Consider the following 25082-nt stretch of genomic DNA (forward strand, 5'->3'; position numbering starts at 1 on the left):
TGAGTGAGCATGTGTATTGTGTGGCTGTAGCATTAAAAATGACTGAGTGAGTAGATCAGCAAATCTGCATCAAATTTTGTGTTAAGCTTGAACATTCCTCTGTGGAAACTATTCAGATGATTCAGAAGGCTGCAGCCATGGGTAACTGGTGATTGGCAGCTTCATCATGCAACGCACCTGCAGAGTTTTTAGCAAAATATCAAATCACTCAGGTGACTCACCGCCCCTACAAGCCAGATTTGGTGCTCTGCGACTTTTGGCCTTTCCCAAAACTAAAATCACTTTTGAAAGGGAAGAGATTTCAGACCGTTGATGAGACCAGCTGATGGCGATTGGGAGAACTATGTGAGGTCCCTAGGTGCCTACTTTGAAGGGGACTAAGGCATCATTGTCCTATGCACAATGTTTCTTATATCTTCTTCAATAAATGCCTCTTTTTCATATTAGATGGCTGGATACATTCTGGACAGACCTGGTGCATGTAAAAATTAAGAGGGCATGATACTTAAGTAGTTGTCATATTCTCTGAATGTTTTAACAAGAGCACTGAGAGGAAGTAGAAGTCAGAAGGAGCACTCATTTACAAAATATGAAAATGTTCATTTCAAAAGCACAACTTGCTTCCACAGAACTATGATTTTGCTGGTCACCTTGTTAAAGCTGCACAGATGGGAGCGTCAGGCGGGTGACGCTCACTGTGACCACCGTGCAATGATGATCCCCCAAATCTTGACCTCAACTCTTTGATTTCCTTACTGTCTGCCTGGGCCTTGCATCAGGACAGCTCCGATGCTTCCCTTTCAGCCCAATTCCCCTTTCAGAGGTGCTTTCCTATCTTCTGTCCTCACCACACCAGATACACTTTCTTCTTATCCTAGGAGCAACCCTCTATTCAAAAAGCTTACTAAAAATACTATAGTTCTTTTCTTTTCTTTTTTCATGTTTTAAAGTGAGACTCCATTTTCAATGTATTTCCTATGTACATCTCCTTTTAAACATTAACTTCATATTTTTCTTTTATTCCTTGCCATTAGTTACAGAAACTTCTCAACTTTTGGAGTGATTAGAAAACAAAACTCTCAAAGAAGAAGAATCGCCAAGTATGTGAGGGAAGATAATGCGGTTTCTCTCATGTTAAAGGCAGTAAGTAGCTTAGGTACAATACAGACACACGCACACACAACTGTTCATCTCCCAAAGATTTGGAAGGTCATACCACAAAAATACTTACAAAACAAATTTTAAAAAATTTTCTAGTTTCAATTTCTTAATGGAAAATTGAACTAAATCAAAAAAGATTTATTAAGGATTCCTATGTATTGGGCATTGTGCTAGGTTTTGTAAGGGCTATTCAAAGGCATAGACAGATAAATAAAAGCTGGTTGATGCACTCCAAAACTGAACACTTTAGGGAAGATACACCGCTAAAAACTACTCTTGTGCCAGACATATAGAGGAACATGCTATGGGAGTACAAGAGGGCAACTATTCAATTAATACTAGGGTGACCTTAAATGGCTTTTTAGGGGTATTGGTAAAGGTTTTAAAAATATATACATATCATTTTATTACTATAAGCATTGACATTTTGGAGTTATAGATTATTAGAGGTTAGTATACTGTGGTTAATACATCCAATGTGACCAAATTAGGCGGTGTGCTATTTCCTAGCACAGGGTAAAGATTTGAGTTGGGTTTTAAAAGACGAGCCTTTGGGGCAGAGGGGAGAGCCCAAGCGAAGACTCAAAGACAGGGAATTATTTAAAGGAAGAGAGCTGGGAGTGGGTGTGAATAGGGCATGGGTTGGGATACTCATTGGGAAACACGGCCCCATATATTATGAATACATTTCAGTGTCACGTGGAGAAATTGGGTTTTTTGCAGGAATTATTTCAGTTTTATACCCTGAAGTGACAAATGAATGACTCTATAATTGAAATGTGGGATGAAAGAGAACAAATGTATGTTTTGAAGTGGTTTTGAATATTAAGAAACTCATAACAAATTCTAAACTTAAGAAAGATTACTGGGCTGCTTCCATGATAATTTTGATTTTTGTTGACTATTACGAATATAGATAAAAATTTGCTCTGATTTCAATGTTGAGTCAGTAAGCTTATATCAAATGATGACAAAACGTTTTATCAAAAAATAATTTACCAATTTCTTTGGGAGTTCCCACAATTTTTGGTCGACCATTTACACACATGGAATAACGTGCCATGAACTGGCAGAGCTGCAAGGGTTCTGAAAGACCTCGGAAACCGCTCCTCGCTTTGGAGGGTTCCCAGAGCGCCTGCAGGTGTCTGTGAGCTTCTTCCGCTTTCTCACTGCTCCCTTAGTTGCAAACATTTTCAAGGTGGCTGATTTGAGATGATACATGAGATATGATCCTGGAAGGGAGTTTTTTATTTTTTATTTTTTCCTCTTTGAAAAGCAAACTGGCTGTTATACGAATCAAAGCAGAGATGCTCTCAGCCTCTTAGACAAAAAAGTTTTAAATAATCAACATGACAAATAGATTTGATGATTGTTCTGTGCTGTCTTGGTCACTTAGTCATAAGATATTGAAAAAGTGTGCATACAAAAGTGTGCATAAAAGAAATTAAAATTCTTTTAATTTTTTTCTCTTAACTAATGATTATCTGGGTCAACTAAGCCTTCATTGCCACCATCAGGACTGAAATTCCACGTAAATGATACATGCCACATCAGGGCAGAGGGAAGCAGATGACAAGTTCTTACCCTGTATACCCTGCTATGATCCAACTTTGGCCTAGATGGGAGAAATTTGTTTTCCTGTGCAGGGAACCCTCATGAGAGTTACTGAAAAATAATAGCTCCTGTCAGAACAGTATGGAGATCTTCTAAAACTGGGGTGGAAATACATTTTACCCTTTAAAGGTCAGGAGATGTTATGCAGCAAATTTAGCCATGATTTATCTTTTAAAAAGGCAACATCACATGCATACAAAACTTACAAGGTCTGGGTTACATTTATAAAAATTCCTCTGGGATAGATACTTAAAATGAGAATTAATTTCCAATAACAATATTAATAATGGCTCTCATTTTTAACCTCCTATGTACAAAGCAGTGCACTAAGTGCTGTCTCTTATTTACTCTCCACAACAAGCCAGCAAGGACGTATAATTTTCTCAATTTTAAAATGAGGAAATTGAATTTTATTCCTCACTCAGCTTGAACACTTGGCATTGTTTTCCCCATTAATCCTCTCTCCTCTCCTGTTGATTTTTCTTTCTGCTTTTGGACGGTCCTTTTGTAGCCTTAGATCAAGCTTATTTCTTTTCTGACCCCTACATATTGCTTTTACCAGGAATTCTCCTCCTCGGTCCTCTCCTTTCCCGTGTTTGCCGGTCTTTCTCACGCTTGGTCTGCGGAATGCTGCTGATCTAACAGCTGCAAGTCCGGCCTCACCTCCCCCCACCCCACCCCGTCCCGTGCCTGTCCTCCTCCACCTCGTAACTGCAGGCCCTGTCAAACTCACCGTCCAACCCAGGATTCGACATCATTCTGCCAAAAGGAACTTTCTCTCGTGAAATCTCCATTTCTGTTCACGGCACCTACGTTCTTCCAGTCAGATCTGACTGAAAATGCTGGAGTCATTTTGACACCTTCGGCTCCCTTACCCTTATAATCAAGTGGTCACCAGTTCCTGCCACATCTCTGCTGGAAATATTTGCAACTTTCTTTCCAATAGCTGGGACTCAAATAATACTATCTCTTACACTTATATAGCTCTCCAAACATACAAAGCTCCCACAAATATTAATTCCTATAATTTCCACATTAACCTCATAGATACAAAGACCGAAGCTTTGGAAACTTAGTGATATATCCCACAGTTTAGAAGCAGAATTAGGACTCGATCCTAGGGCTTCTGACTCCTGTTTTCCAGGAGCAGTATTCCAACAACCGCCTTCTCCAAGCCATGTGCGAACCGGCGCAGAGCTTCAGGCACGGTCTGTGGACTTTGCCCCGATACTACTTAAAACGTCGCTGACAGTCACTGCCTCATAATCACTGTCAAATTGGCATGTTTTAAAACACAGATCTGATCCCGTCACTATCAGCTCAAAATCCTTCGGTGGCTCCCTTCCTATAATGAAAACATTCATATTACTTAACCGGGCACTGAAGACCCCTTACAGTTGAATTTCAGCAACGTTGGATCTTTGCTTCCCACAACACCCCCATACTCCCGCCAAAGTGCGGTGTCCGCGGGTGTTTCTCGAACACTTGCCTGCGTTCCTCTGCTCAGGCCACGGGCCCTGGAATGTGTTTTCTGTCTTTAAAATGCCATCTGTCTTATCTTTCTTTCATTAATTCCAAAACATTAATGTATCAACAGTGTGACGGGAACTGTGCTAGATCTGGGGAAAATTAGTAAGATAGAGAAGAGCCACCTCTCAAAGAGCTTAGGATCTACTGGATTCTTAAAGGTCAGTACAAATGCCACACTCTGCGAAATAAGCCTTTCCTGGCACTCCTCGTAGAAAGTGATGACTTCTTTCTCTCAACAGTCACGGTATAGTGAGAAAACCATTATTGTAGGTTTTATCACAACCTGATTGGATTACAGTTATTGAGTCATGCCTTCTCTCTCACCCTAGGTTGTGAGCTCCATTTCTGATAGACACTCTATCTCAATATTTAGCCCTCATGGTGCATAGTACTGTACTTCTCATATAATGAAACCTCAGTAAATAATATTGAAATAAACAATTTCTCTTAGAGTCTGTGAATATGAGGCTGGAGAGAGAGACATGGCCCATTCACACACAGACGGTGGAGGACACAGGGCACGAGCTACTCTCACACACACCTGCCAGATGGTTAACATAACGTTATTCTAGGCAACAGAATTGTCAGCTGATATCCAGGGTCCCCTGATACTTGCCTCCACCCATCTAAAGAAAGTTTTGAAATTAAAACTAACCCAAGATCTCTGGACATCAGAGCACAGATCTGTTCAGTCTGCACATTTTTTTCTGTGTCAACAAACAGGGAATAGACTTATCATCTTCTCCACACGGCCTGCTTTTCTGACCCTAGAACCAGGAGAACGCTGAACTCGGGACTATGAGTCTAGGCTAGGCTGAATTCTTTATTTAAAATTAAGAAAATTTATCTACAGTTATATTTACTCTTTTTGATATGTAGTTGTATGAGTTTTGACAAATGCACAGTTGTATAACTACAGTCAAGATACAGAACAATCCCATCACCCCTGAAACAAATTCCCTTTGACCACCTGTTTGCAGTCATACCCTCCCCCACTCTTAACCAGCCATCCATTTTTCACCCCTAGTTTTGCTTTTTCCAGAATTACATATAAATGTAAAAGTACACAGTCGTTTCAGTCTGGCTTCTTTATTTAGTATAATGTATTTGAGATTCATCCATGTTGTATGTATCAACAGTCTATTCCTTTTTATTGCTGGGTAGTGTTCCAAGCACAAATGTGCCATTGTTTATCCATTCCCTTGTTGAGGAACATCTGGAGTATTTCCTGTTTTGGGCAATTATGAATAAAGCTGCTACACATACGTTTTTTGTGTTGCCATAGGTTTCTATTTTACTTAGGCAAATAGGAGTGGAATTTCCAGGACATATGGTAAGTGAATTTTTAACTTTATAAGATATGACCAAAATATTTTCCACAATGGCCGTTCCATTTTGTATCCTCACTAATAACATCGGAGAGCTCCAGTTGCACCACACCCTTGTCAACACTTGGTATTGTCAAGGATTTTAAGAACTTCTTATTTATTTTGTCTTTGACATTCTAGATGTGTAGTGTGGGGCAGGATTTTGAAACTTCATCTTTTTAAACCATAATATTTCCATTTCCATATTAAGCCCACACTTGACACTTCCTCCTCCCATTTTTTCACTTGGATCTTTTTATTATCTCTCCCAGTAGTTTGTGCAGTCATCCATGATAAGGAAAAAACCTTGGCCATCTTTGCATCTGTGATGATGCAGAAATTTGCAACAGCAGGCAAATAGTACATGCTATGTAAATAAATACTTCTGCATAATAACATTAGATCAACACACAGTGACACTAACGCACCCAAAATGTAATACAGTATTGCCTAATTTTATCACTTGTTGTATACCAAAGGAATTTTAATAAAATTATGTCCTTTCCTCCTTTTCAGGGACATTTCCATTTTTGTATGCTTTTGTGGCTATTTATCTGAATTGTAGATTTTGGTGTCTTGCTTTACCAAGAAGTGAATTATAAAATACGGTTTGGATGGTGAAATATTTGAGTAACAGGTTTCTTGTGCTTATATGAAAAGTAAGATTTTTCTTATAAATACTTAAGAGATTATAACATATACTTATTTTATAAATTAAGTTACTAACATATTTTTTATTAAGCCATAATTGACATATAAAATTATATTAGTTTCGGGTGTACAACATAATGACTTGGCAGTTATAATATACTGCAAAGTGATCACAGCAGTAAGTCCAGTTGACACCTGTCACAACACATAGTTAGAAAATTTTCTGTGTATGATGAGAACTTTTAAGATCAACATTTTTAGCAGATTTCAAATATGCAATAAAGTATTATTATTTTTTTATTATGCAACTTTTTAAAAATATATTTATTGATTATGCTATTACAGTTGTCCCATTTCCCCCCCTCGCTCCACTCCATCCTGCCCACTCCCTCCCTCCCACATTCCCCCCCTATAGTTCATGTCCATGGGTCATACTTATAAGTTCTTTGGCTTCTACATTTCCTACACTACTCTTACCCTTCCCCTGTCTATTTTCCACCTATCATCTATGCTACTTATTCTCTGTACCTTCCCCCCTCCCCCCCCCCCACTCCCCTATTGACAACCATCCATGTGATCTCCATCTCTATGGTTCTGTTCCTGTTCTAGTTGTTTGCCTAGTTTGCTCTTGTTTTTGTTTTAGGTGTGGTCATTAATAACTGTGAGTTTGCTGTCATTTTTACTGCTCCTATTTTTGATCTTCTTTTTCTTAGGTAAGTCCCTTTAACATTTCATATAATAAGGGCTTGGTGATGATGAACTTCTTTAACTTGACCTTATCTGTGAAGCACTTTATCTGCCCTTCCATTCTAAATGATAGCTTTGCTGGATACAGTAATCTTGGATGTAGGTCCTTGCGTTTAATCTTGGGTAATGTAATGATGGTGTGCCTTGGTGTGTTCCTCCTTGGGTCCAGCTTCTTTGGGACTCTCTGAGCTTCCTGGACTTCCTGGAAGTCTATTTCCTTTGCCAGATTAGGGAAGTTCTCCTTCATTATTTGTTCAAAGAAGTTTTCAATTTTTTGTTCTTCCTCTTCTCCTTCTGGCACCCCTATAATTTGGATGTTGGAACATTTCAAGATGTCCTGGAGGTTCCTAAGCCTCTCCTCATTTTTCTGAATTCTTGTTTCTTCATTCTTTTCTGGTTGGATGTTTCTTTCTTCCTTCTGGTCCACAGTGTTGATTTGAGTCCCAGTTTCCTTCGCATCACTATTGGTTCCCTGTACATTTTCCTTTGTTTCTCTTAGCATAGGCTTCATTTTTTCATCTGTTTTTCGAACAGATTCAACCAATTCTGTGAGCATCTTGATAACTGTGCTTCCGATAGGTTGGCTATCTCTTCCTCGCTTAGTTGTATTTTTTCTGGAGCTTTGAAGTGTTCTGTCATTTGGGCCATTTTTTTTTTTTTGGTCTTGGGGCGTCTGTTACTTTACGGGGAGGAGCCTTAGGTGTTCACTGGGGCAGGATAATGCTGGTCGCTGCGCTGTGACGCTGTACGTGGGGGAGGGGCTGAGAGGGAGCAATGGCGCCCGCTTCACTCTCCACTGGACCTCAATCTTTCACTCTGCTACCCACAATCAAACTGGGCCCCTCTGATGCTGGTTCCTGAGTGGGTGGGCCTGTGCACACTCTGGGCCCCTGTGGGTCTCTCCAACAACCTCTCCTGTGAGGCTGGGAATCTCTCCTGCTGCTGCCCCAACCCCCACGGGCGTTTTCAATCAAAGGTTTGAGGCTTTATTCCCCTCCCCTCCCCCCCGCCTCCCACCCAGGCTGGAGCCCTGGGTTGAGAGGTCTGCTTTGATCACCGCCGTTTGTCTGGTTTATCTGTGCACGAATGTGGGGCCGCGGGGTCTGCTAGTGCTCGGACTGGCGCGCGGGGTCTGCTAGTGCCTGGACTGCCTGCGCCATTCATCCCACACTCTGCCAGTCTCGGTCCCGCCACAGCCACGCGAGTTCTCTCCACCCCGGTGCCCATTTCCGCCCCTCCTACCGGTCTGGATGAATGTTTATTTTTTATTTCCTTGGTGTAGGACCCCCTTGCTGTTCGATTCTCTGTCAGTTCTGGTTGTGTGAGGAGGCGCAGTGTGTCTACCTACGCCACCATCTTGGTTCTCCCGCAATACAGTATTATTAACTATAGTCACCATGCTGCACATTACATTTCCAGGACTTATTTATTTTATATCTGGAAGTGTGTACCTTCCTTTAGATCCCTTCACCCATTTTGCGCCCTGACCCTCTGGTAACCACCAAGCTGGTTCTCTGTCTCTATGCACTCTTTTTTTTTTTTTTTTTAAGATTTCACACATGAGTGAGGTTGTGAAATATTTGTCTTTCTTTATTGACTTATTTCACTTGGCACAATGTCCTCACGGTCCATCCCTGTTTTTACAAATGATAAGACTTCCTTTTTTGTGGCTGAATAATATTCTGTATTTTCTTTATTCATTCATACATCGATGGACAATTAGGATGCTTGTAAATAATGCTGTAGTGAACATGGGAGTGCAGGTACATTTTTGAGTGAGTATTTTTGTCTCCAGAAGTGGAATTACTCAATCATACAGTATTTCTATTTGAAGGTTTTTGAGGAACCTCCATACTGTTTCAATAGTAGATGAGTGGTTTATATTTCCACCAACAGTGCACCAGGGGTCCCTTTTCTTCACATCCCTGCCAATACTTGTTCTTCCATTTTTTGATAATAGCCATTCTAACAGCTGTGAGGTGGGTGATAGCTCATTGTGGTTTTGATTAGCATTTCCCTTATGACTAGTGACATTGAGCACTTTTTTCATGTACTATTGGCCACCTGTGTGTCCTTATTGTAAAAATGTCTATTCAGTACTTCTGACCATTTTGTAATCGGTTTGTTTGTTTGCCCCTTACTGGCATTTCAATATGCTTTTTTAGGTGAGAGAGAAAAAGTTGGAATTATGAGGGAGACCCTCCTGTAAACATCATTTACCAGGTGAGCTGCGGCCAAAAAAGAGGTTGAGAGTCACTGATAAGGAGTCAAAGAATCTTGAAAACGGAATGGGTCCTGGAAATTTTGCCAGTCAATCTCCCAGTCACTGCAGAACTTCTGCTTATAACAGCTGGTGGAATACTTCCACCAGTGGAAGCTCACTGATTCATACAGTACCACTGCATCATCCTTATAAACAAAGGAGTCTCAAAACAAAAGAATGAATGAATGAATGAGTGAATAAATAAATAAATGAAACACTGGGAAGGCAGCTTCTTTCTAACTGAGCTTTTGCTTTTCTCTAACATTATGTTATACGAACCTCCTGTAGCACCTACGGAAATCTAAAAGTGGAATTTGGAATCTATTGTGGCAAAAAATATATTCATCGTTACATCACCCAGCTATGTGCCTAGTTAATCTCATTAACTTTTATATTGCAAGATGATATATATTTTGAAGAGATGAACTGGGTGGTTTAAACGACATGAATCTTGGAATGTTTTAAAATAGATGTTCCTTCTGAAACTTTAGTTTTTGAATTGAAGTAAACCAACAACTTAAAGTTGTGCACAGGAAAAAAAATCTGTATAAATCGATAGAAGAAAATGCCTTAAACATGATTAACAGGCAGACTGGATTCTGAGTCCTGCAGCAGAAAGGAATCTTGCGTATTCTGAAACCAGAGACTTTCTGACCTTAGACATTTCTCTTTCTATTGGTTAGTTTCTGTGGTGGTTTTGTGCCAGGTGCCAACTTAGCGCAGGCGGAAGTCCATTCCCAGAATTTCCTTCCCTGGATAGTTCTTTACTATAGTTGGCTACAAGGGAACATTATGTGAGGTTTGGAAGGCGGAAGGAGCAACAGTGGTATTAGACTCACAGGGGCAGTGCAGTGCAACAGGTGCTGTGTGCTGACCTCCCAGCTCACCTTGGTGATGTCAGATGGCAGTCAGGCCTTCCTCTCCCACCAGATCCCCATCGCCAGCTTCAGGGCCGGTGCATGAGTAGCTTTCCAGTTACGAGTGCCTGCTCCTGATACAGTTCTCCCAGCTCACTGGGGTTGGAGGAGGTAGGAGTTCAACACAGGTTCTGGTTTGTCTTGCAGTTTCCAGTCTGACCCTGCTTAGCTCCAGTTCACATCCAGCTTTTCTTCCCAATTCACAGCTCTGCTAACCTACGATGATTTCAGGCCCAACATCAGATGCAAAAGCAACTGCTTCCCACAGACTTCTTTATGAGCTCCCACAATTCTGAGAGGTTTAAAACTTATAATAAATCATGACAGTGGTTTTATTTTTCAAACCGATATGGCTCACATTAACTTTTCTGTATTCAGAATATGTACTTGGTTACAAATATTCTTTTCGTGCATGGCTTCCTTTTTAAAAAAATTATGATAGCATCAAATGTGATAGTAGTGATTTATTAAGCCTATATCACTTTATTTTACCTTGTTGTTCAGAAAGGGACTTGGAATATGCTCTTTTGCCCAGTTCTCCTCAAAACTACTGGGCTGTGGAATTGGAAGTTTGGTCTACAATAAAAGAACAGAGAAAAACTAACAAACTAATTTGAACTTTGGTACAATTACTAGGGTTATAAACTGAGCTAACTAGCTGTTTTTTCAAAATATGTTTTAATGTGACAGTTGTGAAAGTTATATCTGTTCATGGAAAAACATAGACATGAATAATTTGAAAACAATTTCAGTTAATCAACTTTTACCACAATGTCTGTGTATTGAAAGTAGGTAAATACCGCCACAAGTGCTTAAAGCTCTTTAATGTTTTTTAATATTAAGATTTTATGGTCTTTAAAGGGAAGGATATGTCTTTTCATCTCTACATCCTCCCATAGTGGCACACAGCTAAGTCCTTATTAAACATCAGTTGAACTAAGTAAAGAACAAATTTCTGCTTCCTGTTTTTTACAACAAAGGAAAGAGCAGTAGTGTATGAGCAAACAACCACAGCCAATCACATCCTCTGATGCTTTTCTCACTATTATATGGAAACTCCAGCAGGAAACCACAGCTATCTCCTTTTTATCAGCATAGAAAAGCTTACAAATTGCCGGCAAGAACAGAACACACTATTGACCTTATATAGATGCTTATGACAATTTACACTCACTGCAGTCAGGTGTTCTACAGAATGTTAGCAATGTTCTTCAAGGACAAATTCCCAAGGAAAATTAGTCATAATAATAGTTATACCTTAACCACTTGGAGGTATATTATACAGAAAAACAATAAATGCCACTGAAATGTAATTCCTCCCTCAATGTAATTCGTTTTAAAAACCTGACGTGTCAAAAGTCTCCATTTGACTCAGAACTGCTAAAATTTGTAAATGACTACAGGTGCATTGCCTTCTACTCAAAAATCATGAAAGTACTATTTTTTCCCTTTTGTATTCAAAAAGGCCCAAGAACGAGACATTTCTAGCTATGAAACATAGAAACTCCTTTGTCCATTCTCATGTATAATCCCCATTCAGGGTTCGCACGACACATGTTTTAAATTTGTAATATGAGCCTTGAGTGTGTTTTTATCAATGAAGGGACTTTCCATTGAAGATCTCTTAGTCATTCAGGAAGTACAAAGAAAAGATTATGGCAGAAGTCCAGGGCTTTCAAAGGCTTGAACTTCAATGGGAATCAGAGACATGTAGTCACTTAACACAGAAGTCAGAGGTACAGAACGCAACTCTGTCCTGCATGCCCACATGACCTCGTACATATATAAGTTCACCACAGGATGTTTATTTCATGAGTACATGCGTAAATGAATGAACACAGAAATGCCTGGCAGTGTTGAAGAGGGGCAGATAAGAAGGGTACCTCTGAGTTCCAGAAAATGCTGAAGAGACCTACAATTCAGAAAACAAGCTTAAGACAGAAGGAAAAATGCAAGACTGTTTAAAAAAAATTGAGCATTAGAGCTAGAATTGATCTCAGGGATTTTTGGACTAACCTTCTCATTTCTAGAGAACCTGAGGTGCTTGGGGCAATGACATAATTTCATGTGCCACTTGCACAGATTGTGACATTGGTGTACCTCTTTCATGATTTTTGCCTTATGTGCTTCTTATCTCAACTCTTTTTACTGAATGTTTTTCATTCAATTGATTGTAACTGGTGCACTAGTTGAAATATTAGCCTAGTCTTAAGAAATGGTATTTGTAAAATCAGGTTTGATGACCAGTAATATATTTTCCATAAAGAATGTTTTAAAAATATATTTTGAAATGTATTTGTAATGTTTTAATAAAGTGAAGTCATAAGTATTACAATAAAAATAAATCTTTATATTAAGATCATCTCACACGTCACTGAGGAAAGTCTTCTGCAGTTTTGAAAAGCAGTGCATTCTACTGTGCTGCCCCCGGCACACAGAATTCGCATTTTCAAATAAGACAAAGAGGCACAGACTAGGTTGATGACAAGAGTCCAGTAATACGACTATAATGCCCATAGGTGACATCTGTCAATTTTTTTGACTAGAATAAAATCCATTGCTTATTAAGGAACTAAAAAAGAAATCAAGGCAGAAGTCATGGCTTTAAAAACAGTTTAAAGTGGATTTTCATTTTCCAAATGGACAGAGATATGCATATTCATCCTCCTGTCAAGTACTATTAGTTTATTAGAAATATAATTTTAGAAGGAACGTGGTTCAAATGGGCCTCCTATTCACAGATTACCTTTTTTTTTTTTCAGCCTTCAATTTGTAACTAAGACACGGAGCTACAATCTATAATAAGGAATTGCTCAACTTTCATAAGTAAATGAATGTCAATGATTAAAACATCAATCATGGAAACACTAGTTCTATAAATAGTTTCTAAGTCCAAAGTCCACAGGGAGGGCTAAACACAGACACATGCCTGGTTTTTCTTGTTGTATGTGTGTACGTGGGTGTGTATGTACACTTAACCTTGTGATATGCATTTGGTTTTTCTTTTGAGAAAGAAAAATTTTTTTGCTGAATATGTGTGTCATCTGGAAATTTTGATAAAAACTTCTGTTATCCCATGGTACTGCCTGTACAATGATTTATACAGTTTTAACCTAAATTGTCCTTGAGCTCAATCTGCTTGTTTAAAAAATGACTTCCCACTAAATTAGAAGGTTTCACATTTGGTTTTTAAGCAACACAATATAAAATCCAAGATAAGAAAAATCAGTTTATAAAATACTGCCTATTCCTCATATTTTGACCCAGTGTTCATAGTGTTAATATGCATATTAATTACATCGTGGTACAGCACAACGGTGAAGCACGTGGCCTTTGAAGTTGGCCGACTCCGAATTTCACATAGCTCAGACAATTACTATCTTTGGGACCTGGGGCAAGTTATTTAATATGTTTCCTGATCTCTAATACGGGAAATGTAGTAGCACAAACTGCATAGATTTGTTTACAGGGACATGGTTTTAATAGGATGCCATTAATAGGGAAGCCTAAAGAATGAAGTTTTGAAAGAGGAGCTCATTAACTCTACAGATCCATTACCCATGTCCTTACTGTGGAAAGGAGATGGGTGAAGAAAAATGCATTTGAGCTCTTTTATGCTCTAGAACCAAGATGGCGAAATGCGCTGATTGGCTCCTTTAGTCACTTTTCCCTCCTTTTACCCCATTTTACCTCCTCTTCCCCCATGTGTTTGGTTGGTCATTTGTTCTTTTCTACTCATCACCATTAGTTCCCTAACCTAGGCACCTTTGTCTTCTCTTATTTCCCCTGTGCCACCACCTTCCGGGCAGCAAGGCAAGGAAGTTCACCTCTCAGCTGGAACAAATACACAGAGATACAATCATTCACCAGGCATTCCAGAGACATGAACTACCACCTGAACTTCCAGGGTCCTAACCCTGGAGGCGAAGACCAGGAAAGAGTGATGAGAACCACCTTAGAAAAGATAGCATGAGGGCATTGGGTATTTCACAGAGCAGCTATGAAAACAGCTGGGTATTTTCGGTACTTCGAAATGGGCACATTACTCAATAATGATCTGATTCAAGATTATCTCTCAAGGGTAGAGGTGATCCCTGAGAATCTAAGCAATAATCTAAAAGTAGCCTTTAAACCATCTTAAAGCACACTAGTGTATCGCAAACCATTTATGAGCAATGATCAAGTGACAAATGATTTATTAAAAGAATAATTTAGAGCAGTTTTCTCTGTCAGTCATGTTAATCATGATAATAAAGTAATTTTTATAATAATGTTACCCTCATTCATTTCACTTGCATTTGTAGATATTTTCTTGAATAAAGAAAAGGAGGGAGAAGTTAAGTTACACTACGGCTCTGGTACACGCCTGGGGAGGAAATTTCCTAGGGTATATGCACTAGCCACCAGCAGAAATTTAGAAGATTTCTTAATCTTAAATCGCCTCATCTTGGTCATTTTTGTTACCCTCTGGTTCTTAGTTGTTTTTATCAGAATAAAGTAGAAAATACATGTGTCCATGTTTTTATTTTCAGTGACAGCAAGGAAGTGTAGTGTGGGAAAGACTCCTCCCATTTTCAAGTTGGCCTGGCTGGGAAGAGAGGAACTCAGGTGTGGTGAGCAGATGGTTAAGCTGCAAAGAGAAACAGAAATTAAGTTCAATTGGTAAAGACTACAGGAAGGAAGAGAGAGGTACAGGGGGTGCCTGGCTGGGACAGAGAAGGGAGCCTCGTTCATTAGGCAGCTAGGGGAATTTCCCAAAGATCCTGACCAGTTAAATAGCCCACTCTAACTTTGCTGAGCCATATTTATTAATATGTGTATCTAGTCCAGTGTCTCGGGATTATGTGAGAGTTCAGACTCTCAAATAATTTTTTGCAACTTTAAATCCCTGCCACATAACACAGTGTCTAACATAAATAACAAATATTTAAGTATGCATTTATTAAATGATCCAAGCACCCATCTTCCCTAAACCAGAGCCTTCTGCCAAGCACCTTTCACATTCTGTACTTCATCTCCTACATAAATTTCTATTTCTATTTTGAGAAATGCTCTTCCTTGATTTGCAAAGCAGAAGTAGTCTCAATCTACCTCAGGTTATTAAACAGTTATTATCCCTTCCCGAGACTTAGACTCACCACTCAAAATCCACAAATCCCAGAGGGATGGTCTTTTAAAAGCTCATGATTACATTTTTAAACATCAAAATAACCACCGGGGGAATAGGAAAACAGTTTCTCCATAAGGGAGCATAAAAGTTTCAGTGTAACTAAATTTATGCTATTTAAAACCACTAAAGCAAAACTTACTTTATCCCTAAATAATTGTTAAACACCAATGGCATTTTATATATTATCAATACACTTTAGGTGACAGGACATCTAAGGATTTAAAGACTTGGATATCTTGCTACAAGGAAATGTGCTCTCTCTCAAAAGAGCACAGTTTGTGATGGAGCACTGTGTCCTCTGTTGGCCTCCGCTGACACTGTTCTCAGTACTGACTTCTTGGAGTGAAGCTGCTGAAGCACCGACACCTTGGGATTAATCATTAGATGTGAGGATGTTTTTAGAAGTGCAGTAGGCGGTACGATGTGGGGGTGGCATGCAGTGAAGGGTTTATGGAAAGGAAAGTGGCAGCAGAAGTTGAGAAAGAATGAGAGGGTTCACGGAGCTATTAACTAAGACTTTTCTCTACTTTAGAGATATGCCTGTTTTTCATCACGTTATCTTGAAGGGGCGTTTGCCTTGATTGACAACATGAATAAATGAGCCCTGGCCCAATCACCTCATTTTGAGCCATTTAAATGCTTCCACACAATGAAGTGACCAGACTGTGCTGTGTAGTGATCTGACCTGCTCCAGCAATGGGTTGAAGGCACAGCCAACTGCCATCATTAATGCGCGTTTCTCAGCTGTTCAGACCCAGCCACAAGCTGGAATATGAATCAATACTACTTCTGACAGTTTCCTCTCAATGGCCAGGCCTATCGAATAGAAGGCGTCATTACTCCGAAGGCTGAGGTACGCTTTGGGCTCTCAGGAGGCTACTGTAAGTTTGGTGTATGCCTAAACAGTTGTACATGAAATACAGACCTGGTGCATTTAAAAATTCATAAAGCAATGCAATGTAAAATCATAGTAATTGGTCAAATTGAAGAATAAATAAATTATTGCACAAACTGTTTTTCTTCTGTTGCTGCTGCTGCTGTGTGCATGTGTGTGTGTCTGTGTTTGCGCCACACATGGTACAGTAAAAACCAAGCACGCAAACCAACAAAAAAATTCCACTGTTCTCCTACTAATAGACCAGGTCAACTCAGTTTGTATTCATTAACCTTTCACAGAATCTACATATTTTGATGGTGGAGATGTGCAGACTCTCACCATAGTTTATGGGAGTTGACTGCATTCAGTACAATGATCTCTCTACTTTGTACAGTTGCATCGATTTCATGAGTACAGGCAGAAGAACGTAGAGCTCAATGGAACTGAGAAAATACCTAGTCCAGACTTCACGAACACAATACCTATGGTTTCTAGGTAGCTAGCACAAGTAAGCGAAGCTGTTGAGAACAAATGACTTCTATGAAGCCTCGGTGTCAGAGAAACAGTAGGGAGTAGTGGAGACTGTAGTGTAATGAAGAGGTAGCACACCCCACTATTCGGCTCCAGCCTACAGAATGTGGGGTGGTTTTTTTTATAATACATATTCTGATTTTTAACTATTAACTTAATTAAAAATAAATATCTGCAGGCCAAATAAAACACAATCTTCCTGCTGGGCTCACGTACTGCCAGTTTCCAATTTCTGATCTTACACCTACACCCTCAAACTTGAAGTGCTGGCAGGTTAAGTGAAGTGCACCAGGTCTCCAAGATGCTCATGGCAAAGCATTCTTCTGCTCCGAGAATCTGTATGGTAGACAAGAAATCATCCCCAATGTGCAAGGAGGTTGCCCAGGCATCTTTCACTCACTCAGGGCTTAGCCCCAGACCTGACACTGACAGATCTCTGCCCTCCGACTGCTTTCAGAACACGTTCAACATGAAAACAAGACCAACTTTCCATACCTGTTTGTCATGCGTAATTTTTACTCATTCAATGATGCAGGGAAAATGCACATACATTTATTAACCTCAGCTCTGATTAAAATTCTTATTAGCATCAAAATTCTAGTTGCTTCATTTTTACCTGCATTTTTCAAGGAGAAATAATTTATAGGATTTGAAGAAAGGCATGGTTAGAGAACAATATAACTAAATATAAATTAAAAATTCATGCTATGTATAAAATAGCAGTTAGAAACAGCTTGTAATCATTACTAAAGTAATGAAGCTTTACTAAAGTAATTGAGCTTTAAACCATGTTCAGAGGGGCTTGAAAAGTAGGAGGAAGACACGAGCATTCCGAAATGACGTGGTGGCAAAGGCAGTGACCAAAGTCAACAAAGTGGAACCCACAGGGAATCAAATATCTTTTGCATTTTGAAAAACATATTTCTTAAAAAGTGCATCATAATAAAGCATATCCATATCACAGTAAAAAAGAAAAATATTTAAAAATTCCTATATTATATTCCGTAGGACATTATATGTCCCACACAGTCATAATTCAGAAGAGAAACTCAGAGGTAATGAAAAATTCTGAGCCTGATGACATGTGCCGTATCGTACTTCGGAAGGCAGACGCATAGGCACAGGCTATGACATTTTAGAAAAATTGTTGGCTGCAATGGAAACAAAAGAGATGTTCTGATTACTCAGAAAATATAGCAAACACACACACAGGACTCCCTCAAGCATTTCATTTATGCAAAGCTGCACGTTGTAAAGTCAGAGAACTGTGTCTCATAGGCACAATAATGGTTATTTTAATTTTAGGCTATTTAGAAATCAATATCCTGAAAAAAATGATGAAGAATCTATCCACATAAAACATGTTGATGATTTCCCCTAAACCTGATTTCCCACTTTGCGGAATCATTCGTAATTCAGGCTTATAAAAAATTCTCTGCAATTCCTTTCCCTCCAGAAATTAGTAGATGCAAATGTGATTTTTCAAGGAGCTCTGGAGCGCTCTGTCCAGCTGTCCACTGAATCAGGATGCTCAGGCCCCTGGAGGTACCTGTGACTGTAGATTTTTACTCTATAACCTCGAGTTTTCTCGGGGTTGGTTCAGTTCTGCAAGTGTTGCGGGCTGCGAGCACTTACTAAAGCAAACTTCCCGGGGGTGGCCTGGGTATCCACTGGGTTTCAGGTCCAAGAATCACCATTTTAAAATTGAAATTGGCTTCTGAGGCCAAGCAAGTGCCTCACCTCCGATCACACAGCTGATCCCCACGGTTTCTGCTGCACCAGACCCTGGGGTCAGAGGTCACGGCATTGTCATTTAGAAAGTCTCACTGCACTTACTCTCCGTTTGGGAAGGGCTGCGAGAGCATTTTGATTTCCTTTCCCCTGTCACTCAGGAGATGCTCAGACCTCTTTCTTTTCAGTCCTGCTCTCCCTCCTCTCAGCCACAAGCAGCTAAGTGATTTAGATTTTAGTCCCAGCTCTAATGGTGATTCAGGACAAGTTAGTTAACTTGTCTGGGACTCTTCTGTAACCTTTTCCTTTCCTTGTTCATAAAGGTAGGGCTAAGTTGTGATATCCACACCTGGATATTAGGAACCCCACTTTATGGCTTTGGACTCAGACTCAATAGGTCATAGCATTTAACTTTCCAGGAAAGATCAGTTATGATTGCTTGGGGATAATAATTCAGGCCCCAAATTATGCTTCTAGTTTCAAAATAAAGCTGAAAATCTAGTTACAGACAGAAAAAATATTAGAAATCTGTTACCGTGTTGCCATCTCTGATGTGCCCAACTAAAATGGTGAAAAATTTTCTTACTGGCAAACAAGACAGTAAGTAACCTAAATTGTAAAGCATATACATACTCCCCATGAAATTTATTAAGGGTCTTTTCAATTAAAATGCAGCCTCTAGATGTTTTATTATTTCAGTCTTGATTCTTCTGTAAAACGTTTAGATTATCACTAACCCAAACATTTGGATGTGGAGAAGGGGGATGAAAGAGGAGTCGAAGACATCTTCATAAGAAAGTCAATTTCCCTCTTTGATGGCACTCCAACTAAGTTAAGCTCATGAGTCTCTATGTTAACTGGCATTGTTCCTCTGGTTAAAGGTATAGCTTTAGTCAAAAGGGTATCAGAATCATAACATTATTTTATTTCATAGGAAAGGCAGAAAGAAGAGTTGAAGAATCTCAACAAAGTTTTTCAGAAATACAAGTAAAGCCTTTTTTCTCTGATTTCATCTTCTTAAAATAACTATTAGGCTACCGCAAAACACTGATGTTAATTTCTAAAAACGCATACTAAGTACACATGTTGCACGATTTAAGATGGTGATACGTCCAGATAAACCCATAGTAAGTTGAAAATATCACAGATTGAAAATGGATTTAATACACCTAACCAGCAAAACATCACAGCTTAGCCCAGCCTGCCCTAAGTGTGCTCAGAACACTTACATTAGCCTACAGTTAGGCAAAATCCTCTGATACAATGAATACACTGGAGACTGTCCAATGAGTATCCATCATTTACACTCATGATTGTGTGGCTGATGGAGCTGAGCTTGCTGCCACTGCCCAGCATCATGAGAGAGTATCACACTGCGTACCAGGAGTCTAAGAAATGACCAAATTTGAAGTATGGTTTCTACTGAATGTGTCTGGCTTTTGCACCATTTTAAAGTAGAAAAATTGTTAAGTCAAATTGTTGTAAGTTGGGGACCTTGTATTTAACTAAAATGATGGATAAGTCACAGAGAACCTGAAAAACGAAATCCAACAGATTCTGCCCATCCTTGGGTAATGGGTTCCAAACGGTCCAGTTCATCTTCCCAGGGCAGTCAGTGCCGAGCGCTGGGCCTTGCACCTCTGAGGCACTCAAAAAAGGAGACTTGTTGAAGAGAATAGAAGGATTTGTACAATGTATGATTTGATCACCCTTGCCCCCTGTGCTAAAGGTTGTACTTGTGCTCTGAGAAATGACATAATCATGCTACAATGTGGTGTATCACGTAATTTCGATAGTTCAATCATGAAATTCAATTGAAACAAGGCCTAGCCTGGAAATTATTGCAAAAGAAATAAAAAGATGGCAGGAAATGACAGATTTATGATGTTATGGCTATTCGCTCCAGTCTTCTTAAAGTAGCTCTATTAGGAAAAGGTCTCTTAGATATAAAATAAATAGCAACTCTTGAGTAATATTTTAGCCCAAACAGAAATTCTGCTACAATTCTCTCCCCACAACTTGATGCTCATTTTTTCTTTTCTGAATGATTCTTAATAAACTTCACATTATGCCACCTCATTCATTACATCCTTCTTACATATCATCGGCTCTTTTTCACTGCCCACACAGATCTGCCCGTCTTTCATAAACTAGCTGAAGTTCCACTTCCTTCCTGAAGCTTCCTAGACTGATTTAGTCCCCAAGGACCTCTGTCTCCTCTAACTTTACTGCCATGAATTTACTGGTACGTCATAATGTCTTACCTTTCTCCAGGCAGTTCTGCTATTCAGAATTTTACACAAGTGCTTACATACCCAATCTCCTAGTCGGCCCTTGGGGGTCTTGCAAACTGGAAGCATCTGTTTTTTGATTCACTGAAAGCAGTCACTTTCAGATTTTTTGGAACATGATGCATACTAAAATACATATTTTTATATCATAGTCTAGTGTGTACATACATATAAACAAATATTTAATTTAAAAGTTCAATGAACAAAACTTATCTTTCTATTTTACTTTATTTTATTTTTTGAAAATAAAATGCTATCATAGCCAATAAACTAAGTTCACAATGGGCTGTGCCTAGTTCTAGAAGGGCACTTATCAATTACTGTGGGATTGCTGTATATGTTCCCCTCACTTAAAAACGTAATTATAAATTGTATGTGGCTTTTGGGCTTTCTGTTCCTCAGTCATGCTTTTGTTCATTCAGTTTCTCTTTCGGAGTCACCTGGGACAATGACATGCTTGGAATATACAGTGTGTTTCATCCTTTCTCCCTGAACACTGTTGTCACAAAAATAAGATTCCCTGCATTTCTATAAAAATCAAATCTCCATTCCCTCATTCTTTTTTATTTTCACAATATGCAAAGTAGGTGGTAGACATTCTGTGGATGAAGAAATCGAGGCACAGAGAATTAAGATTTTCTCAAGGACACTTCTCCCTTTTAACCAGTCTATTGTAAATAAAGGTAGCTACAGTTTCTAGATACGTATTTGAAGCACATAGGTTTGGGTAATGTGAACAACACAGAGGCTTGATATGAATACATTTACCTAACGTCTTTGGATCAAATGGTTGACTAAGCAGATGAGTTAGTGGCTCTTCTGAACTTCAGCCTGAGGATGGATCTGCCTCCTTCTCTATCTCCATCTTCCCATCTTTACCTGCTCACAGATTTTCGACCACCTAGAGCTACTTGTTCTTCCTGGGGCTCTGCAGGTTTGGTCACTGTACCAGGACTGCCCTTTTCTCTCCTCTTTATCAGACTAATTCCTCTTCTTCCTATGTGCCTGGGAACTGTCCTTGCCCCCTCGCCCTCTCCACCTCCACAGCCTGGCTTCCACAGCACCCTGTGCTCGCTGTGCCACAGCACTTAACCGGCTGCTGCCCCCTCTCTCCCACGGCTTGCATGCTGAGACTGTGTCTTGTTCACTTTTCAATTCCACAGTCTAGGACCATGTTTAGTTCAGGGTAAATATATTTTGAATGCATGAATGAATCAATGAATGAGTGTATAAAGGGTAGAAACAGTTGCCACTGACAGAGCTCAAGTGTAAGGTGGGACTGGAATTGTATATCTTGACTCTCTGAACCCAATTGTTTTTATGGTTTTGTGATTCCATAACCAATATTCCCTGTAAGATGCAGGTTTTGTGGCTGAAAAATTCATACAGTGAAGGATAGATGTATCTAATATATCCTTTAAAGTATATTTGAGGCACAAAGAGGTGTTGCAGAGACAAATAATTAAGTACAATGGGCAAGTGTATTGAGGCCATTTTAAAAAATTCAAATTTCAAAAACAGCTTGTTGGAACTCACCCCACCCTCTAATTAAGACTGACCCAAAGCTATGCACTTAAGATTTTTGCCCTTGTCATTTTCAGGAAAGTCCAGTTAGAGATCGGGTAAAGCCTCATCACACCACGACACTTTACACGGCTCTCTGTGACTTCCTCGGCACTGTTTCCAAAACGAACTCCCATGGTGTAACACCTAGACTTGCAATGGCAATTGCTACTTACTTTTATGTTTATGAATTAACAACCTATTTCCTCTGCTAAACATACACAAAGACTTAAAAAATGTTCTTCGTGATTCTAGTTTAAAAAAACATTCTATAATTCAAACCTCTGCCGTTTGCAGAGAGCAACAGAAAAGATTTTATACTGTGACTCATATATCTTTATGCCCACAGTTGTTACTCAGGGCAGGCCAATGGGGAAAACAATGGAAAAGAAACAATAGTTTCTAAATGGAAAATCAGCACATTTGGGAGAAGTACATTCAAATCATTATCAAAGTAAAATATGCAGTAGCACCCACAAGAGCAAACAAAAGCCCACGCAAGAGATGTGTAAATATTTCATGAAGCTAAGCCTTAATCAACTCTCTCTCCAAATCTTGCTGGTGCTGTAAACACTTCAGTCTCTTCCAGTTCCACCATGACCCAGATTCCTTGCAAAAACAAAATGCAAACATGGACCAGTGGATCTTTAACAAGTGTGTTGTGAAAAAATTTTAGATGGAGAATATCCAAGGTATTGATTTAATAGGAAGGAAAAGACACCTTAATGAGAGGTGGTTGCTTCTTGGTGACTCTCAGGGTTTTGGTTCTCCCCTCCTCCTCCAACCCCTTGCCTTTTCTCCACTACCTCTCCTGCTTTCTGGACACTCACAGCATCTTAACCTTGACCTGCCTATACTCCAAGCAGAGACTTCTCCCAATGATCCTCTAGAAGGCCTTTAACCTGGACAGGGACTTGCTGCCTTCCCAACACCCAAAATTCACTTTCCAGTATCTAAATACTCCTCTTTCCCTTCCCTTTCCACTGTCCATCGTTGCATCTGAAACGTTGCCCGTATCATTTAGATCTGCCTGGATAGCATGAAGATGTTGTGTGTATTGGTTGACAGTGTTCTTTAGCTCTTTCGAAAATTCATCTCCAAAGAGCCATTTATAGCTTCTAGTCTCTACCCTGATTTAATCTGGTTCCAAAGTTCACCTCTAGATACTGAACAGGTCTCTACAGTGATTTCCTTTTATCCACCTCTGCCTGCCCTTCTTCTCTCTCAGACTATCTCAAGAAAGACTATATATGTGTACTTGGTTTTGTGTGTGTGTGTGTGTGTTATACACACACACACGCACACATTTTATATATAACTATAGTGTTTTGACCTTAAAGGGAATAAGCTTAGGAATAAGAAACATTCCGGTGTAGTATTGCCAAACACACGCACACGCACACCCCTACTGGGATATCCAGTGTGCAGACCGCATTGATTATAAATCCCCCTGCCCAAGAACAAGAACAGCACCGTCTTCTCCCATTTACCTTCAACGCCAGAGCCTAAGGGAGCAATGACCTTGCAGAGAAATTCATCACCTGCGAGAAAGACAGACCCTCCTGGAGCGCAGGTTGGGATGGGAGCAAGAGCAACAGGCAAAGGATCACCAGGCAAGATGTGGGACCCAATTCACCCCCCATCAAGCACCAAGCACACCTTTGCTCGGTCCCCGGGGTTGGACGCTGGGTAGAGGTGGTACAGGGGGCGTCTCCTACCTGCTCTTGCCAGGCTCTCCCCGGTGCGACGGGGCCACCGCTTTCACTGTGGCAGGGGCTTCCCGTCGCATATCCCAGCCAGCGGCTCTCGGCGCCAAACTGATGGCTCCGGTGTGCTTGGGAGCTGCGGTTCTCTTCAGACCTGTTCCGGGAGCGAGCTGGGTGCTTGCAGGAACTGAAATTACCGTGCAAAGAACAGAGGCGGCGCGCAAAAGCCGGGCGGAGACCGCTGGGGCCGCCCCCACCACTGGGCTGCGGTCGCGGCCTCGGGGAACAAACCAAATTGGAGGTGGGCGTTCAGGTGCCGGGCTGCTCATCCGTTAGGCCCGGGGTGCACCCGTCTGTTCTCGCAGGGCAGCGCAGCGAGGCCTGAGTATCGGAGCTAGGGGTGGCGGCTTTGCAGGCGGTGGTAGCCAGGGAGGCAAGAGCAGCAGCTGCAGGACGCCGAGCTCCGCCCCCGCTGTACCCCCGCCCAGCCTTCTCCGTTGGGGGAAAGGGGTTGCAGCGGTGGCGGCTACTGCGTGCCAGCGGGTAGCTGGGCAGGGGCAGGCAGGTTATGGTTCTGCTGCACGGAAACCAGAGGCAGGTGGGAGGTTAGGAAAGGAATTTAGTTAGAGAGCTGGAGCTGAGAGCGACTCAGCAGGAATTTTGGCCCTTGCTCGCTGCCACAGGTCACCTCTCCATGGCTGTGTCTAGACTTTGGCAGACGGTTTCTTATAAAGCCATGTGCAGCAAAGGTCTGAAAGCTAGGCGACCACATGACGTTTAATGCGTGTTGCAGAATGTACAGTATCCTGGGTATTTGGAGAGAGCGTTGCTGACAGTGTTCCTGTCCCCTTCCCAGTGCCCTTCCTCACACCTCTCCCACCTCCATGGGTGTGTATGGCTTGGGGAATTGCCCTGTTGAGAGGCTCCAGCAATACTGAATGAGGGTGTAGTCTGTCTAGCAAC

At 40.5% G+C, this 25082-nt stretch overlaps 1 protein-coding gene across 1 annotated transcript in view; it reads right to left on the reverse strand.

Moving 5' to 3' along the window:
* The window catches only part of GPRIN3 (GPRIN family member 3), a 72661-nt gene extending 48133 nt beyond the window's left edge, over window positions 1-24528 (reverse strand). The window contains exon 1 of the mRNA XM_045183740.3: window positions 24132-24528. The gene's annotated coding sequence lies outside the window, so the exon portion shown is untranslated. The remainder of the gene's footprint in view (window positions 1-24131) is intronic.
* Between the last annotated feature and the right edge of the window lie 554 nt (window positions 24529-25082).

Source organism: Desmodus rotundus, chromosome 4, assembly GCF_022682495.2.
Source record: "Desmodus rotundus isolate HL8 chromosome 4, HLdesRot8A.1, whole genome shotgun sequence".
Taxonomy (NCBI): Eukaryota; Metazoa; Chordata; class Mammalia; order Chiroptera; family Phyllostomidae; genus Desmodus; species Desmodus rotundus.